General features: G+C 40.3%; 1 protein-coding gene across 1 annotated transcript in view; it reads right to left on the bottom strand.

Moving 5' to 3' along the window:
- AFF2 (ALF transcription elongation factor 2) overlaps positions 1-21,090 on the bottom strand; it is a gene marked incomplete at its 5' end in the record, with an annotated part of 502,187 nt that overhangs the window by 150,396 nt on the left and 330,701 nt on the right. The window lies entirely within an intron of this gene.

Raw genomic sequence — 21,090 nt, 5'->3', positions numbered from 1 at the left:
TTTCTACAGGAATATTAATTCCACTGTACCTCACTGTCTCAAAATTTGAGCTACAGAGGAAAAAGTGCTTATTATCATAAATTCCAGTTAATCAACCTTCAAAGAACATTTGGTGTTAATATTTTTATTTCATAAATATAATCTTAGACCTTGTCCCCAGGCTTCAAGTGGAGGCTCTTTTTTGCTGGTCATAAAGGACTTTATTCTCTCTCTCTCTCTCTCTCTCTCTCTCTCTCTCTCTCTCTCTCTCTCTCTCTCCCTCCCTCCCTCCCTCTGAATATAAGTAGTCAATGACTATGTGTTAATTTATACCTAAGTATTTATCAAAATCAATGATAAATTATTCCTATCATTTAGAGAATCCATTTATGTGTCAGGGAAGGTGCTAATTATTTAACCAGGAGCATGCTATTGGAATCTATGAAGGAAGTGCTATTATTAGCCATATTTTCTAAATGGAAACACCAAGACTTAGAGAGGCTAAACAACTTGTTCATGATCACACAGCTAGGAAATCATGGAGGTAAACATGGAACCCATACCATCTTCACCTGTAACTTGAGAGTATATAATGTTTTCCCAGAGGATATAACTTACAAAAGATGGTGTATTAAATAAGTAAAATTAACAGCAATATAAAAAACTCACAAAACAAAATAAGACACATTGATATATTTGGATTCAACTGCTGTCTAATCATAAATTCTGCTATATTGGGTAAGTCATTTATTATCTCTGAACCTCATCTAGCCTTCTCATCTGTTAAATAGGATAATAATTAAACTTTTGCATGTGAAATTCTTTATGAAAACATAGGTTTTCATAAAGCATTATAACCTAATACAGGTTACAATTGTTATTTTGGACATCATTAATACTATTAACAAGTAATCACAAGTAAAGTCTTCATGAAACTTTGTTCTTCTCATTTTAATTCACCAAGCAATGTAAAGCCATGGTGACTAGGGAATTGTCTCATGGAGTCTCAAAGCTGGATCCAGAAATGGGTTAATGTTCTTCAGGCTACTCTCCTTCAGGTAGAACTAGCTTATCCAGAACCTGAGTGCAAAGAGTTGAACTCAGCTCTTATTTTACTCTCCAATCAACCCTATATGATTTTAACATAGAAATTAAAGGTCCTCAACTATATATTTCTGAAAATAGGCAGCCAATCTACATAGCAATTTATATTAAACACCCTAGGGCAACAAGCTTGGTATAAATTTGGTTGTTAATAAAGGACAGTTTCATGCATGTATTCAAGTCCCAGTAAACTCAAGTCAAAGAAGTAACTAGGAAGGCAAACTATCATTAGTTATCTCTAGAGGTGTTAGATATTCATTTCATTCCATTCCTTCCCTGACTTATTAAGCTTTATTATTTAATATACATGTATTTATTTGCATTCCCATCCATGGCTAATGGTGAACATTAGGGAAAGTGTAAAATGATGAAATATTTTGAATTTAATTGTTATAGCATGACCATTCAAACCCATTTCAATTAAGGAAGTCTCAGCAAAAAAATAGTAATCTCTTTCATGAGGTTATAATTCTATAGACAAATTCATCACAAGCTAGATATCCTAAAATGTGAAAAAAAAATGCTCATATAAATGTAGGCCTATGTGCATAATCTTAAAATACAACAACAGTCATTCTTTCTCCACTTTGCTATTAGATGAAAACACAACAAAGCAGATGTCCTGAGTGAGTTAGGATGTTTGCTCAGAATCTAGTAGTTCATAATACCAGTCTTTGTGTGAAAACTCCATGTTTTTATATTTACTACTAGAGGCCTGGTGCACGAAATTCGTGCACAGGAGGGTTGTCCCTCAGCCCAGCCTGCACCCTCTCTAATCTGGGACCCCTCAAGGGATGTCCGACTGCCCGATTGGGATCGGGCCTAAATGGGCAATTGGACATCCCTCTCACAATCCAGGACTGCTGGCTCCCAACTGCTGGCCTCCCTGCCTTCCTGATTGCCCCTAACCACTTCTTCCTGCCAGCCTGATCACCCCCTAACCCTCTCCTGCCAGCCTGATTTATGCCTAACTGCTCCCCTGCCAACCTAATTGCCCCTAATTGCCCTCCGCTTCAGGCCTGGTCACCCCTAACTGCCCTCCCCTGCAGGCCTGGTTCCCCCCAACTGCCCTCCTCTGCTGGCCTGGTCACCCCTAACTGCTCTCCCCTCCTGGCCTGATCACCCACAACTGCCCTCCCTTGCAGGTCTGGTCCCTCCCAACTGCCCTCCCCTGCTGGCCTGATTGCCCACAATTGCCCTCCCTTGCAGGCCTGGTCCCTCCCAACTGCCCTCCCCTGCTGGCCATCTTGTGGTGACCATCTTGTGTCCACATGGGGGTAGCCATCTTTGACCACATGAGGGCAGCCATCTTGTGTGTTGGAGTGATGGTCAATTTACATATTACTATTTTATTAGATAGGATAGAGGCCTAGTGCACAGATGGGGGCTGACTGGTTTGCCCTGAAGGGTGTCCCAGATCAGGGTGGGGTTCACTTGGGATGTGGGGTGGCCTGGGTGAGGGGCCTGTGGTGTTTTGCAGGCTGGCCATGCCCCCCGGCGACCCAAGCAGAGGCCCTGGTATCTGGGATTTATTTATCTTCTATAATAGAAACTTTGTAGCCTTGAGTGGAGGCCAGGGCCAGCCAGGGCAGGCGGGAAACTTGGCTTCCTCCATTGCCAGGAGCAACCCAAGCCTCTGGCTGGCTCCAGCTCTGTGGCTGCCACCATATTTGTTGGGTTAATTTGCATACTCTCTCCTGATTGGCTGGTGGGCGTGGCTTGTGGGTGTAGCAGAGGTAGAGTCAATTTGCATGTTTCTCTTTTATTATATAGGATGACTTATAATTTCTATAGTATTAAGAAGTAATATAGCCAAAACCGGTTTGGCTCAGTGGATAGAGCATCGGCCTGCGGACTCAAGGGTCCCAGGTTTGATTCTGGTCAAGGGCATGTACCTTGGTTGCGGGCACATCCCCAGTAGGGGGCGTGCAGGAGGCAGCTGATCGATGTTTCTCTCTCATCGATGTTTCTAACTCTCTATCCCTCTCCCTTCCTCTCTTCCTCTCTGTAAAAAAAATCAATAAAATATATTAAAAAAAAAAAAAAGAAGTAATATAGTCCAGAAAACTGTGTCAAAAAAAACCCAAGTCCTTGCCCTGAAGAGATGATCCCATAAAAGCCTAAATAACAAAATTTGGGGCCAATGAGGTAAAATGAACAAAAAGAAAACTGTAGAGATATTGGAGAAGGGAGAGTTGTGCCAGGGTCTTATCTGTGCTGAAATCTCTTGGCCTCAAGCTGAACCTGGTGGCCTCAGAGGACACTATGAAGTGACAGGCCCCATGTGACTTTTAACCATAAATCTTGGCAATTCACAGAGTGGAATGCTTAGATGATTTTGATGAGGAAAAATAGAGGGTTTAAAATATTAGTACAAAAGTTCCTATGGAAATGATGCCTTCAGTTGAGACAATATGGGTTTAAGAGTAAAGGATCAAGAGCAAGATACACCTGAGTTTGAATAGAGGACTTTCTAATGTGTATGCTCTTTTGAACTAGATAATAAAACTCTTGACCGAAGATCCAAGATGGCGGCGTAGGTAAACACCTAAACTGCTGCCTCGCACAACAATTTCAAAACTACAACTAAAAGACAAAACGTCTATCACCCAGAACCATGGGAAAGCTGGCTGAGTGGAAGTTCTACAACTAGAAGGAAAGAGCAAACAGCATTGAGGGATGCACAAGCGCTGAAAAGCTGAGGTATGGAGACGCGCGAATCAGGCTGGCGACGGGTGACTGGGAGCTCTGCTGTTTTCAACCTGAAGGGAGATAAGCTCCCAATTACTCTGAACTCGTTTCTGGTGAGACTCAGGGGACCCAAACTCCTATGGGGAGAAGCTGGACTGTTTGCCGTGGGGTCGGAAAGTGAGGGAGGCTTGCTTGCAAGGCTGCGCAGGAACAATTGTTTATTGTGCTGGGACCCGGGACGCGGGGACATGGTCAGAGATGCAGAGCCGAAGAGCTGGCTTACTGGCAGCCATCATTGTTTGCCACGCCCTAGCCTAGTGATGCCCTGAGAACCCGCCCTGCACAATCTACAAACCCACCCAAGCTCCAAGCAGTGGCTTTAGCATATGAATGGCCTGCCCTATCGCAGCTTAACATAGCAAACTTGCAGCCCAGGTCAGACAGCTCCAAAACCTCCAAACCCCAAGCAAAGAGAAGAAAACTGTAGTTCTTGCTGTAGCTCCTGCTGGGTGGCCTCAGACAGTAGCTGACCTGCACCCCATTGGAGACCCAGAAGCCAGTGTACCTAGTGGTCCGTGTGAGACACAAGATTTCAACTCCTCACATCCATAAGTGATACATTCAAGAGGCAGACTCAGTGAGCACCAAAGCCCCACTGAAACAAGTCCTGCACCATAAGAGTGTCTCCAGAACAGCAGTTCTTCCATTATAGACACAGCGGGTCCTCACAGCCAATTGGCCTGGAGGTCAATTCCTCCCAGTGTACCAACAGCAATCAAGGCTTAACTACACCAAGACTTTGCACTCAGCCCACAAAGGGGTGTACCAAAGGCGTCCACCTCAGGTGATTGGGGAGGCTGAGCTACTGGCCCCTATAGGTCACCTACCACACAAAACCACTCCATCAACATAAGAAAGCAGCAAAATGTGGAGAAAAAGAAACATGTCACGAATGAGAGAAATAGAGGAAAGCAAACTAATGGACGACATAGAGTTCAGAACCACATTTATAAGGTTACTCAAGAATCTTCTAAAAACCGCCGAGAAACTTGATGAGACCTCCGAGGAGCTTAGTGAGACCTTCAAGGACCTTAATGAGAATGCCAAAAAAATGGAAAAACACCAGTCAGAAATTAAGCATACACTGTTTGAAATAAAGAATATACAGAAACTCAACTGTAGATCAATGTACCCCAAGAATCAAACCAAAGATCTGAAATATGAGGAAACAAAAAACACCCAACCAGAAAAACAAAAAGAAAAAATCCAAAAATATGAAGATAGTGTAAGGAGCCTCTGGGACAATTTTAAGCGTACCAACATCCAAATTTTTGGGGTGCCAGAAGAAGAGAAAGAGCAAAATATTGAAAACCTATTAGAAGAAATAATGACAGAAAACTTTCCCTACCTGGTGAAAGAAATAGACTTACAAGTTCAGGAAGCACACAGAACCCCATACAAGAGGAATCCAAAGAGGACCACACCAAGACACATCATAATTAAAATGCCAAGGGCAAAAGACAAAGAGAGAATCTTGAAAGCAGCAAGAGAAAAATGGTTAGTTACCTACAAGGGAGCACCCATAGGACTGTCAGCTGATTTCTCGGCAGAAACTATGCAGGCCAGAAGGGAGTGGCAAGAAATATTCAAAGTGATGAACAGCAAGAACCTACAACCAAGATTACTCTACCCAGCAAAGCTATCATTCAGAGTTGAAGGTCAGATAAAGAGCTTCACAGACAAGAAAAAGCTAAAGGAGTTCATCACCACCAAACCAGGATTACATGAAATGCTGAAGGGTGTTCTTTAAGAAGAGGAAGAAGAAGAAAAAGGTAAAGATAAAAATTATGAACAACAAAATGCCATCAAATACATACCTACCAACAAGTGAATCTAAAAATCAAGTGAATAAAAAATTTGAAGAACAGAATGGACTGGTGAATATAATAGAATCAGGGACATAGAAAGGGAGTGGACTGACAATTGTCAGGGGGGATGGGGTGTGAGGGGTGCGGGAAGAGACTGGACAAAAAGCTTACACCTATGGATGAAGACAGTGTTGGGGGGTAAGGTCATAGGGTGGGGTGGGGAATCAGGTGGAGGGGAGCTAGGGGGAAAAAAGAGGAACACCTGTAATAATCTGAACAATAAAGATTTATTTTTTAAAAAATAAAAAATAAAAGAATTATCCACCTAAAAAAAATAAAATAAAATAAAACTCTTTGAATATTAATTTTCTCACGTGTTAAAATGGACACTAGTAGCTACTTTAAATAATTTTTCAAAGGATTATAAAAAGAAAGTTTATATAAATTGCCTGGGAGTAAATATAGGTAGGTATTGTTTTCACCTTGGTTATTATTGCTATTGTTATTATTATTACCTGAGAAATGGTGCTATAGAGCTTGGAACAATTTTTTTAAAAAAGCTCTGGTAGTGACCCCAAAATTAGCAGGGGTATCAACTAGCAAACATCATTGGAAGCCCTTGACCAGATGAAGAGAGGTTCTGAGATCTGGTCTAAACCCATCATGGCTAATTTGGATTTCCTGAGACCCACTCAGAGTACTTAAGATACCCTGGAGATTTGAAAGCCTATTGCAAAAGAAAACACCCAGACAATTCCAAGTGAGATTAAAAAAAAGGGGGGGATGCCAACCCTAGCTGGTTTTGCTCAGTGGATAGAGCATTGACCTGCAGTCTGAAGGGTCCTGGGTTCAATTCTGGCCAAGAGCACATGCCCAGGTTGTGGGCTTAATCCCCAGTAGGGGACTTGCAGGAGGGAGCCGATCAATGATTCTCTCTCATCACTGATGTTTCTATCTCTCTCTCTCCCTTTCCCTTTCTCTCTGAAATAAATTAAAATTAAAAAAAGAATGTCCTGGTGTCCTACTACTTATAAATGTGGAACTACCCGCAGATCCAGAGAAATAGGCCAAGGGTGGCTCCCATTGGAAGTTGTGTTTACCTTGAGCACCTTGACTTTAGGCCAGCCACTCTTAGGAGGCAGTTCCAATACATAGTTGGTTCTAATCATTGTATATAAGTTTGATCTTTGGAAGCAGTTAGTTGATCCAGAACCCTTGCTCAGAAGCAACATTCAAAACCATGAATGTGTAGGTTATAAGTCTACACAGTGCCTATTTGTTAATTACAAAATGATGCCCTTCCAGGCAGATATGTCATCAGTTGTACTACTTGATACTAGCTGGATTGCAGCTTCTTCTAATTATCTATGGAAATAGCTGCAATATGATATTCAGATGGGCCCTAGATCTTACAGTTGGAAGTGCCTATGTTACCTATTTCACCTTGTCACCCAGTGGAGATAGCTACAGGATCCACACAATATGGCCATAAACCATTGTCTGATGGCTAGCAGGCAAAACCTTTCTATGCTTTGGTAGCTTTAACTGTTAAAAGTTCTGCCAATTAGGAATTTCCCTGTTCTTTTTTGTAGCTTCCATCTGGTAACCTAAGCCTTGTTCTCTATAGTCTACACTGGGAGAACGGACTTGGAATGTTGATGGAGATAGAATCAGTCCTACTATCTCCATCATGCAGGGGATAGGGAGGCTGTTTCACTCAGGTGTTAGGCTCTGAATAAAAATTAGGAACCATAGATTCTGTCTTAATTATTCTGGGGTCTTCAGGGGACTAGTTTTAATTACCACTGTCTTCATAAGTATCCATAGCTGATGACAATCAGAGTAACTTTTTATGGCTCCAAATGAGTAACATACCTGAGCTGTGCTGATCATTTCAGTCTGTGGGATAGCTCAAGGCTTGTGCCTTCTCCTCAGGCAGTGTTTTACAGTGGGCCCTCTTCTAGAATAATAACTTAGCCTTACTGAATCCTTAAAGAGCACTTCCTCTTCATAAAGTAGGCTGGGAGGAATGAAACATGACTGGCTTAGAATTACTCAGGTAATTATATATTTTCCTACCTAATGCTTTGTATTCTCTGCAGCACTGAATCATTTGTTTATAGTAAGCAGGCAATGAGGAAGAGGTGGTGATATTTTTCAAAGCATTCATTCTGTTTCCCTGAGGTAAAGGTGTTCAAGCTTTTTTTTCCCTCAGGAGAAGCTGCATTTAATTTTCTCAAGTTTTTAAGTTAAAAGTCTGATTCCATGACCATCCCCCTGTGGCAGGGACAAATGGTATGAAGATCTAGACTATATTCTATTGGAATAAATCCCCAAGATTTATCAGGTGGGGCCCTCTAGCTCAGTGCCACCCAGTAGGCCCACAGCTTGAGTCTAAACTGGATTGTGTACCCTGCCATGGTAATGCAGACCAAAGAATGAGGGTCTTCTGTAGCTGATGGACTTCTAGGAGTTTCAGAAAATAGCATTCTCTTAAGTTTACTCTGGTTCATTAGCAAGAGAACTGGGAATTACTGAGCCAGCAGATGCCTGACAGAGCACAGGTTCTGCCATGAGACTCTCCATTGTCAGACTGGGTGGTGCCATTTCAGACAAAGAAACAGAACCACAGAGCCCTACTGCTGCTTGGACACTCTACACTTGTCTCCCATTGCCTTTAGAGTCAGATTCAGGAGCATATTATCTTTAAACCAAGAGCTGGGTCACCATTAGGTTGAGGACAAAACAAATCCCGCCTACAAGCAGCCTGCCTATTCTATCTTAGTAAAGCTACAGAGGTTCAAGATTGGAGGATCAAGAGATTAAAAAATCTTGCAATTTAGCACCATCTACTGGAAAATGGTAGAAAGACTTCTTCAGAGATAAATGCATAAACAAAGGAGGACAGCAAATACCATGAAGAACCACAGTAATGAGGATGACCAAAAAGAGAATGAAAAATTTCCAGAAAACAAGCTGGAGCACATGGAAATATGTGTTATAAATGACAGAGATTTCAAGATTGAAGTTCTGAAAATATTCAATGAGATGTAAGAAAATAACAACAGGCAATTCAGTGCACTTAGAAAACAAATCAATGAACAGAAGTACTTTATCAAAAAGATTGGAACTTTATAAAAGAACCAATCAGAGCTCCTGGAAAAGAAGCAAGCAATTAAGGAGATTAAGAGTGAAGTACTGAGCATGGAAAATAGAACCAACCAGATGGAGGAAAGAATCACTGACATACAATATAGGAATTAAGAAATGATGTAGAGGGAAGAAGAGAGAAACCTGAGCATAAAGAAAAGTTAAAGAGCTCTATGAGATCTACCTGACTCAATCAGAAAGAGCAATTATTAGAATTATAGGCATTTCAAAGGAGGAAGAGAAGGAGCATGGAATAAAATCTATTAAAACAAATAGTGGATGAGAGCTTCCATTATCTATGAAAAGAAATAGACCCTTGAATCCAAGAAGCAAACAGAACACCCTTACCTCAATCCAAAGAGGCTCTCTCCAAAGCCCTTGATATTGAAGCTGTCAAAAGTTAATGACAAAGAAAAAATCTCAAAGCAGTCAGGGAAAAGAAGAAAGTGACCTACAAAGGAAAACCCATCAGCATTTCATCCAACTTCTCAGCAGAAACTCTACCAGCCAGAAGAGAGTGCAACCAAATATTCAAACGTCTGAAACAGAAAAATCACCAGCCACAAATAACATATTTAGAAATTTTATCCTTTAAATATGAAGGAGAAATAAAGACATTCCCAAACATACAGAAGCTGTGGGATTTTATCACCAGAAAGCCTCCATTGTAGGAAATAATCAAGGGAGTTCATACTACCTGAAACACAAAACATAAGGTCATAACACTACGAGTAAGATCATAAAAAACCTTACAGCACAAACAGGGATAATTTGTGACAACAAAACCATAAAAGGGGATGAGGAGAGACCTGAGCTGGCAAAGGAAAATGAACATTAGATGCATTCAAAAGAAAACAAAAACTGTGCTATATATACAACTTTATTTTTTTATAAACCTAATGGTAACCACACATTTTTTATAAACCTAATGGTAACCACACACAAAAATTCAAAACCAAGACATATAGCTTTAAAAAAAGAAGAAACAGAGGACAGATGTATGGAATATCACCAAACAAAAACAATAGACAGAAACATAAAGGAAAATAATCAATGGCAGCACAGAGCTACCAGAAAACAAAAGATAAAATGGCTATAGGAAATCCTCATATATCAATTATTGCCCTAAATGCAAATGGTCTGAATTCACCAATAAAGAGGCACAGAGTAGCAGAGTGGATCAAAAAACAAAACCCAAACAAATGCTACCTACAAGAGACACATCTAAGCTGCAAAGAGAAAAGTAGATTCAAAGTAAAATGGTGGAAAATGATTCTTTAAGCAAATAACATCCACAGGAAAGCAAGTGTAGCGATACTTATATATGACAAAATAGATATCAAGATAACAGACAAAGGTGGACACTTTATAATGTTAAAGGGAACACTATATCAAGAATACATAACACTTCTTAATATATATGCACCCAGCCCAAGGAGCACTGCAATATATAAAACAGCTATTCACAGAACTAAAGGGAGAAACAGATCAAAACACAATCATAGTTTGGGACCTTAATATTCCATTGACAGCTCTAGATAGACCAACCAAACAGAAAATACAGAAATATTGGCTTTAAATAAAACAGTAGACCAAATGGACATAATTGGCATTTACAGAACTTTTCATCCCAGGTCATCAGATTATAGATTTTTCTCCAGTGCAAGTGGAACATTCTCAAGGATAGACCAGATGTTGGGTCACAAAATTAACATCAACAAATTCAAGAAGACTGAAATTATATCAAGCATATTCTCTTACCACAACACCCTAAAATTAGAAATCAACTTCAAAAAGAAAGTAAAGAAACCCACAAATATGTGGAGATTAAACAACATATTACTAAAAATGACTGGGTCACAGGAGAAATAAAAGATGAGATCAAAATATAGAGAGAGACAAATGAGAGTGACTGTCATACAACATATAAAAACCTTTGGGATGCAGCAAAAGTAATAATAAGAGTGAAATTTATATCAGTACAGGACTATCTCAAGAAACAAGAGAAATACCAAGTAAATAATCTAACATCACATCTTAAAGCACTAGAAAAAGAAGAACAAAAACAACCCCAAGTAAATAACACAAAGAGGTAGGCAACCAGATGAGAGATGATATTTGCAAACAGTAACTTGGACAAAGATATAATTTCCAAAATATATAAAGAACTTGTAAAACTCAACACCAAACAACCCAATCAAAAAGTGGGCATATGATTTGAAAATACACCTTTCTTAAGAAGACTTACAAACAGCCAATCTATAATAATAAAAGTTTAATATGTTAATTAGACCAGATGACCTTCCAGATGAAGCCGGGGCTGCAAGGGACGCCTGGGTCCTGGGTGCTAGAGGGAAGCTAGTGCCAGCAGCCGGGGGAAAAAAGGCCTACTCTTGCATTAATTTTGTGCATCGGGCCTCTAGTAGATATATGAAAAGACGCTCAACCTCACTGGCAATCAGGAAAATGTAAATCAAAACTACAATGAGATACCAACTTATAGATATTAGAGTGGATATTATCAACAAGACAAACAATAATAAGTGTTGGAGATATTGTGGAAAAAAGGGAACCTTCATTCACTGCTGGTGGGAATGTAGGCTATTACAATCACTATGAAAAGCAGTCTGGCAATTCCTCAAAAAATTAAGCAATCCCTCTCCTGGGTATATACCCAAAATCTCTCCTGGGTATATACCCCAAAAAATAAAAATCATATATTCGCAAGGATATGTGCATCCCTATGTTCATTGCAGGATTATTCATGGTAGCCAAGACACAAAAGTGTCCTGCGATAGAGGACTGGATAAAGAAGATGTGGGAGGAGGATCCAAGATGGCGGCATAGGTAAACACCTAAACTGCTGCCTCGCACAACAATTTCAAAACTACAACTAAAAGACAAAATGTCTATCACCCAGAACCACGGGAAAGCTGGCTGAGTGGAAGTTATACAACTAGGAGGAAAGAGAAAAGAGCATTGAGACGTGCAAAAGCGCTGAAAAGCTGAGGTACGGAGGTGGGCAAATTGGGCTGGCTGTGGGCGACTGGGAGCGCTGCTTTTTTCAACCTGAAGGGAGACAAGCTCCCTATTACTCTGAACTTCAGTTTCTGGGTTGACGCGGGGGACCCAAACTCCTACATGGAGAAGCTGGACTGTCTGCCATTGGGTCGGAAAGTGAGGGTGGCTTGCTTGCAGGGCTGCGCGCAGGAATAATTGTTTACTGCACTGGGACGCGGGATGCAGGGATGTGGTAGGAGACACAGAGCCGGCTTACTGGCAGCCATCATTGTTTGCCACGCCCTAGCCTAGTGACGCCCTGAGACCCCACCCTGCACAACCTACAAACACACCAAAGCTCCAAGCAGTGGCTTTAGCATATGAATGGCCTGCCCTATCGCAGCTTAACATAGCAAACTTGCAGCCCAGGTCAGACAGCTCCAAAAGCTCCAAACCCCAAGCAAAGAGGAAAAAACTGTAGTTCTCACTGTAGCTCCTGCTGGGTGGCCTCAGACAGTAGCTGACCTGCACCCCATTGGAGACCCAGAAGCCAGTGTACCTAGTGGTCAGTGTGAGACACAAGATTTCAACTCCTCACATCCATAAGTGACACATTCAAGAGGCAGACTCAGTGAGCACCAAAGCCCCACTGAAACAAGTCCTGCACCATAAGCGTGTCTCCAGCGCAGCAGTTCTTCCATTATGGACACAGCGGGTCCTCACAGCCAATTGGCCTGGAGGTCAATTCCTCCCAGTGTACCAACAGCAATCAAAGCTTAACTACACCAAGACTTTGCACTCAGCCCACAAAGGAGTGTACCAAGAGCGTCCACCTCATGTTATTGGGGAGGCTGAGCTACTGGCCCCTATAGGTCACCTACCACACAAAGCCACTCCATCAACACAAGGAAGCAGCAAAATGCAGAGACAAAGAAACATGTCACAAATGAAAGAAATGGAGGAAAGCAAACTACTAGACGACATAGAGTTCAGAACCACATTTATAAGGTTACTCAAGAATCTTCTAAAAACAGCCGAGAAACTTGATGAGACCTCCAAGGAGCTTAGTGAGACCTTCAAGGACCTTAATGAGAATGCCAAAAAAATGGAAAAGGAACAGTCAGAAATTTAGCATACACTGTTTGAAATAAAGAATATACAGAAATTCAACTGTAGATCAATGTACCCCAAGAATCAAACCAAAGATCTGAAATATGAGGAAACAAAAAACACCCAACCAGAAAAACAAAAAGAAAAAATCCAAAAATATGAAGATAGTATAAGGAGCCTCTGGGACAACTTTAAGCATACCAACATCCGAATTTTTGGGGTGCCAGAAGAAGAGAGAGAGCAAAATATTGAAAACCTATTAGAAGAAATAATGACAGAAAACTTTCCCTACCTGGTGAAAGAGATAGAGTCACAAGTCCAGGAAGCGCACAGAACCCCATACAAGAGGAATCCAAAGAGGACCACACTAAGACACATCATAATTAAAATGCCAAGGGCAAAGACAAAGAGAGAATCTTGAAAGCAGCAAGAGAAAAACTGTTAGTTACCTACAAGGGAGTACCCATACGACTGATTTCTGTCAGCTGATTTCTCGGCAGGAACTATGCAGGCCAGAAGGGAGTGGCAAGAAATATTCAAAGTGATGAACAGCAAGAACCTACAACTAAGATTACTCTACCCAGCAAAGCTATCATTCAGAGTTGAAGGTCAGATAAAGAGCTTCACAGACAAGAAAAAGCTAAAGGAGTTCATCACCACCAAACCAGGATTACATGAAATGCTGAAGGGTATTCTTTAAGAAGAGGAAGAAGCCGAGACCGGTTTGGCTCAGTGGATAGAGCGTCGGCCTGCGGACTGGGGGGTCCCGGGTTCGATTCCGGTCAGGGGCATGTAACTTGGTTGCGGGCACATCCCCAGTGGGAGGTGTGCAGGAGGCAGCTGATCGATGTTTCTCTCTCATCGATGTTTCTGACTATCTATCCCTCTTCCTTCCTCTCTGTAAAAAATCAATAAAATATATTTAAAAAAAAAAAAAAAGAAGAGGAAGAAGAAGAAAAAGGTAAAGATAAAAATTATGAACAACAAAATGACAACAAATACATACCTACCAACAAGTGAATCTAAAAATCAAGTGAATAAAAAATCTGAAGAACAGAATGAACTGGTGAATATAATAGAGTCAGGGACATAGAAAGGGAGTAAAATGAAAATTCTCAAGGGGAAGGGGGTGTGACAGGTGGGGGAAGAGACTGGACAAAAATCTTACACCTATGGATGAAGACAGTTGCGGGTGGTAATGGCATGGGTGGGGTATGGTGGGGAATCAGGTGGAGGGGAGCTATGGGGGAAAAAGAGGAATGCCTGTAATAATATGAACAATAAAGATTTATTAAAATAAAGATGTGGTACATATACACAATGGAATACTACTCAGCCATAAAAAGGATGAAGCAGCACCATTAACAACAACATGGATGGACCTTGAGAACATTTTGCTAAGTGAAATAAGTCAGTCAGAAAAAGCTAAGAACCATATGATTTCACTCATATATGGGATATAAAACTGAAATTCATGAACACAAACACCAATGTGGTGGTTGCCAGAGGGAAGGGGGTGGGAGGAGAAGGGGGGGTCCTAATATAAGGTGGCAGGGGAAGATTTTTTGACTTTGGGTGGTGGTCACATGGTGCAATATACAGATCTTGTAACATAGAAACCCACACCTGAAACCTATATGTTCATGTTGATCGGTGTTACGCCAACCAACTTAATAAATAAATATTTTAAAAAACAACAATACTGCAGTACTTAAGAGCACAGGCTTTGGAATTGAACCCCAAGTTTAAAATGTACTAAGTCTGGACTCTGGTAAATTACTTAACTTATTATAGCTTTAGTTTTCTAATCTTAAAATGGAGCCAATAATAGCACCTATTTTAGAAGGTTGGTGTGAGGATTAAATGAGATTTTGTATGTAAAATTATTGGAAAGCACTCAGTAATAAACTTACTGTCATTATTATTTGCCATGACTGTGCTTGACCCTGGAGAAGCAACTATGAATATGACATGGTCCCTTCCCCTAATAAGCTTTCACTTTAGCAAGGACAAAGACTTCATAAAGAAAAAGTTGCAATCCAATCATGTAAATTCAATGTTAGAAGCATGTAAGCAAGGACTTAAAAAGAAATATATGTTTGCTTGAGGACTCTGGTGACAGCTACCCATAAGTAGCACAGTTTGAGCAATGCCTTGAAGGAAGAATGAACTACCAGAAGCCAAAGAAAGAAAAGAACTTTGAGGAGAACAAACAGAGGTAACAAGACTTGAGGTTTTAGGATGGGTGGGTCACTTGGTCTGACTGAAGTATACTGACCTGTGGGCAGTAGTTAAAAGTGATGAGCTTAAGGAGATACGTTGGGGTGAGACTGGGCCATGCCTTTTTCTAAAGAACAATGGGAGGGGAAACAATCAAAGTTTTTAAGCAGGGGAGGGAAATAAAGAGTCAGAAGCATAGATTTCTGGGAGCAAAGAACATAGATTAACAGGAAGGAGGAGGTAGTAAGAAAACTGGTTAAACCACCATTTTAGTAATTCAGGTAGCAGAGGGTAGTGGCCTGGGCCAGGGCATAAGACAGTGAGGATGGGGAAGAAAAGGAATCAGATTCTAGAATTATGCCAGGATTAGAATAAACTGAATGGACGCATTGATGATCCTGGCATCCAAGGTCTTCTTAGCCACTCTGATGGCACTGAATTTATAGAATTAATTCTGCCACACTCCAAAGCATGCACACACTCCCTCACACTAGGCTGGCCCTATATTGATGAATGTCTCTTCATTCTCCCAAGGCTCAGAGACTTATCCTAGGAACTTTGCTACTCAGCAGGAGTTGCTCTAGTGCTCAACCTTTTTCTCCAGAGACAGAAATGGTTAGCTATATTCTCAAATGGTGAGGAAAGGCAGGTTTCTTGCCATGAAGGCTTCCTTCTGTGTTTGTCCCTTTTAGCCTTCTTTCAACTTCTTAGAGCAACCACAAATGATTAGAGAGAAGAAACCATCATGGTTACCTCCAAAGTACCTCCTGATCACAGAGATTACTTCATTACTTATCTTTCTTTATCAGCTCCTAATTGTTAAAGGATTAAGTCAGGGGTGGGTAACATGGCTGGACACACAAGGCCTGGAAAATTATTTGGTCTGGCCCTGCCAAGGCATTAGGTGTGAGTTAATTAATTTTTTGACCAAATGGAGCAGGCTAATTTTTAAGTTGGTAATTTTTATGGTCCTCGAATGATATTATAAATATCCAAATGGCCCTTGGGAGAAAAATGGTTCCCCACCCCTGGGCTAAGTAAATAACTACTTTATTGAGCTGGTCCATTAGTCTCTAAGGAAACTCTTCAAAACAACTGAAATATTAAGTTGCTTTTATTGCACTATAACGCACACCTACTGACAGCCATTGTGCCTTACATGAAACTCAATGGGGACAAGGACCCATTTTTAGTCAGAGTTGAGACCCTGAAAATCCTCAGTCTCTGATAACATAGCAGTTCAGCTTGGAGTGCTTTAAACTATTTCTCAAACCCATTTCTAGAGAAAGACTGTGGAGAAAGGGTGTTTACCTGAATTTATACAGCAGAAAGGATTTATGTTATGCTGATGAATAAAGGATCCTCATATTATTTCAGACTGTTTAATCAAAATAGGCAAAACTGACAATTTAGTCCCAACTTAAGTGTTGACAGGAGCCCTGTAGGTGTGGCTCAGTAGTTGTGTGTTGACCTATGAATCAGGAAATCATGGTTTGATACCCAGTCAGGGCACATGCCCGGGTTGTGGGTTTGATCCCCAGTAGGGGGTGTGCAGGAGGCAACTGATCAATGATTCGCTTTCATAATTGATGTTTCTATCTCTCTTTCCCTTCCTCTCTGAAATCTATAAAAAATATTTTTAAAATGTTTACAGCAATGTTGCCCAGTTGTTTATGAAAATCCCACCTGATTTATATACTCAGCCCTTTCTTTTGTATTAAAATGAGTCCCCCCTACACACATACTTGTTTAGGGTAGAAGGAGGTAGATTGTCTTATATCCCATATGGTAGTTTCACCACTACAAAATCTTAGATCTGAAAACCCTTTTTGGGGCACATGTAGCCCAGGACCCCTGTGATTATTCCATCAGGTGAGCATGGGTACCACCTGTCAAGCACACACATTCAAGACAAGAAAAGGCCAAGGCCAAGGCCTGAGTATTTCAACTGGTAAAGATACAGCAATTTAATTTAGATTCAGAATTTAGTACTTACATAATGGAAGAAAGGAAGCTTTGACAAAGTTTCCCGTGATCCTTGTCCCCCACACCAAAAAAGATGACACCAAAACAAAAAGGACCCAATGACTCAGAGCAAGTTGTAAGATATTCTGTTATTGAGAATCCCATTCTAGATTTCAGTTAAGGGGGTTTTATAAGCTGCAGGTGTATTCTTCAGTGAGCAGGACAGAACATTCCATACCTTATAAGAACCTGGGAGGTGACAGGAAATTATCTCGACTGCCTCCCAGAGGAGAAGGGGGGCATGTGAAATGGCCTTGAAGTACATATCAAGATCTTCTTGTCCTTTCCTGTTCTGGGAGAATCACTTGGTGTTCTGCCAAGATTTAGATAAGCTGGGATTCAAGCCTCAGCCTACATGGCCTGTTTGGATACATGCAGATTGTCCATGTTGCCATGGCAGAGCTGTTCTTCTATACTACCAGACATCCTGGTTAGTTGATAACTACTCCTTATGGGACCTGCTTTCCAGATTCTGGTGCCATGATAAATATGGACGTTTACTAATATTTCATGTCAAATGTGCTGCCCACATAAGTCTAGGATTATCATTAAAATAAACTAGAGGCCCAGTGCATGAAATTTGTGCATGGGGGTGTGTGTCCCTCAGCCCAGCCTGCACCCTCTCCAATCTGGGACCCCTCAAGGGATGTCCAACTGCCCGTTAGGATCGGGCCTAAATGGGCAGTCAGACATTCCTCTCACAATCCAGGACTGCTGGCTCCCAACTGCTCACCTGCCTGCCTGCCTGATTGCCCCTAACTGCTTCTGTCTGCCAGCCTGATCACCCCCTAACAACTCCCCTGCCAGCCTGATTGATGCCTAACTGCTCCCCTGCCAGCCTGATTGCCCCTAACTGCCCTCCCCTGAAGGCTTGGTCCCTCCCCAACTGCCCTTCCCTGCAGGCCTGGTCACCCCCAACTCCCCTCCCCTGCTGGCCTGATCACCCACAACTGCCTTCCCTTGCAGGCCTGGTCCCTCCCAACAGCCCTCCCCTGCTGGCCATCTTGTGTCCACATGGGAGTGGCCATCTTTGACCACATGGGGGCAGCCATCTTGTGTGTTGGAGTGATGGTCAATCTTCATATTACTCTATTATTAGATAGGATAGAACAAAAGTTAATGGGCTTGTTTCTCTCCTAGGAGTGATGGATGTGAGCTAAGCTAGCTATAGCTTGAGTCTAAGGAAACAACTGTGCAAGAACTAACCAATGCTCGTAGTCCTTGGAGACCAGTAACTGTCCTCTTTGTAAAGCCAACTGCCTTGCATGTGGCACCTGAGCACAGTGAAGGGCTCTATAGGGACTGAGATTCCTCTGTAGTCAGACAGGCCCTGGTTCAAAACCTCACTATCTGTGTCATCTTAGATAAAATCCCTTGAACTTCCAAGTTTCTGGGTGAAAGAGGGATCACCTTATAGGATTGCTGTAATTATTAAATAAGATAACTTGTGTCAAGATCTTAGTACATAGGAATCACGCAGTCTTTATCATCTATTGAGATTATTGGCTCAAGATAGTTCATCCTGTATTATCCTGAACACATCAGATGTAATTTTATTTGGAAATAAGGAAAATTAGTGAAATGTGTTCTCATGTTTAAGTATAAAGTTTCAAAGAGGAAAATAATTGTACCTTTGCCACAAATAGCTTTTGCATGCCAAAAGTAGAAATAGATTTAATTTTTTAGTACAAAAAGAGTTTATATTAATATTATAATTTAAACTTTTTCAAATCTAAAAAATTCAAATCTACATAAAATGCAACTGAACTGCATATCATAAAATATTAGTCTACCAGATTCTGGGGATGCATAAACAGTTTGATATTGAAAAATCTATTTCTATAAGACATCATGTCATCAACAAATAAAATGATAGAAGACACATGATCACCTTAATAGATGCCAAAAATATACTAGATAAAATTTCATACTAATTTCTAAACCAGACCTTTTAAAAACTAGGTAGAGAAGAATGCATCCTTTCTGGATAAGAAATATGTAATAGAAAATTATCCATCTAAACATGTTTTAGTAGGTAGAAAGGTTAGATCAATGTTTAAAGATATATTTTAAAACAAAAATGAAATCACAGATTACTGTTTCAAGTATTTTCAAAAATCTGTATTAATGTTGACTCATTGGATAGACAGAAGGAACACAAACAGACTAATATCATCCAATAACACCAGTTGTTCTGATAATTACTCCAATTTAAATAGTTTTGAGACATCACATATGGCGTCCACAAGGAATTATTTCCATGTAGGTAAAGGCAAAATTAAAAGGTGACATGAAAAACCTCAGTTTCCACTTCTACCTTTCACAAAGTATTAGTCCTTTAAAAACACATCACCATTTAATTGATATTCATGTCTGACAACAAGCTTTATAACTGCAGAGATGCTAGGTAACATGATTGAAAATTTGATCCTATTTTTTAACAAAATGTGAATTGTTTTAGGAGGGACTCCATGATGTCTGGACATATGCTAAGTGACAGTATGAGGCATGCATTTCTCCTGGGAATTCAACATTTATGTTGATGCACTTGGCTGCAGAGCCAATCCTGCACTGGCTTTAATACAGAGAAATTTTCTGAACATTTTGAGTAATGGGACTGATATAACTTTACAGCTCATTCTGTGCCTGTTAAATGAATTGCATGATATATTTAGCTTTTGCAAAAAACTTGTTTACACTATAAATTATAGCACACAAAACAATTATATTGATGTGGAAAGCCAGCCATGTTGAGTCATATTGGGCATCTGTCTTCAACCTTCAACTTACTGTAAATGAATCCTTTGTGGCTTGCCAATATATTGTGGATGTTTCTTAACTCTGTGACCCTGCTGAATACACATAAAGCCATCATATTAGCACTTCTATTGACTCCAAAAGAAAATTTGGGTTATTTAGTTAGGATGATTGTTAAGATAGGGGAGGACACGCTCTTGCTAAGTCAGTGGCATACATATCTAAATTGTTAAGTACTATATTTTTATCAATGGATTAGAAGGGATTGGCTTTCTAATTCTGAGACACAGGAATAATACAGGTGCCTAATGATTAAGGGCTCTGGTAAATCCAGCCTCTTAAGAGGCATTGCTATTCTAAGGAAGGAGAAAAGACTAGCAAATTGGATGGACTAGGGGGTCCAGTCTTGGCTCTTGCATTTACTAGCTGTGCAAATCTAGGCAAGCTGATTAAAGTCGCTAAGCCTTCATTTTTTTTTTGTCTCTAAAATGAAACTGCTAATATCTACTATCCATGGTTATTGTAAAGAATAAATGAAATAATATGTGAAAGGATTGTGATTATGAGTGTTCAATAAATGCTACTACTTCTAGTATTACTGATATCAGGACACACTAGAGCCTCGTTCTTTCAGAACATTCAGAAGCAGTACTAAAATAATTACTGAAGAGAAAATTAGCAGGTCTCTGGTTGAAAAAAGCAGTTTAATAAACAACAAGGAGTCATCAGAGTAGGTTTTACATACAGTAGGTAAACATCTTAGGAAATAAAAGATCTAGTTTTTCATGATTTGGCTTTAGGTAAGAAAGTGCCCATTCTGAATACCTGCCCCAACATAGGTGTGTTAATCATAGACTCATATTAATGTCTAGATTGAGAGAAAAATAGCTATACTAGTAAATATAGATATATGAAGAGTGACAGATTCCAATACTGACCAGTAGTTATAAGCTAATTTCTAAAACCATAAAATATATTCAAAATAAAATATAATCACCCCAAATAAAAATTGCTTTAATCATTCTAGGAATAACATGTTAGGAAAATCAAAACATTCTGTACTTTTCATGTCACCATTATATATGTTATTATGACTTGAAGGCTCATACGTTGTCATTGTTTCAGAATGAATCTAAGTTAGCTAAACGAGCTAACAATAACTAAGACTTATTCAGGTAAGCTTAAT

The sequence above is a fragment of the Plecotus auritus genome (assembly GCF_963455305.1).
Source record: "Plecotus auritus genome assembly, chromosome: X".
Classification (NCBI taxonomy): domain Eukaryota; kingdom Metazoa; phylum Chordata; class Mammalia; order Chiroptera; family Vespertilionidae; genus Plecotus; species Plecotus auritus.
The sequence above is the reverse complement of the archived record's forward strand: the minus strand, read 5'-3'. Positions and strand labels throughout refer to the sequence as shown.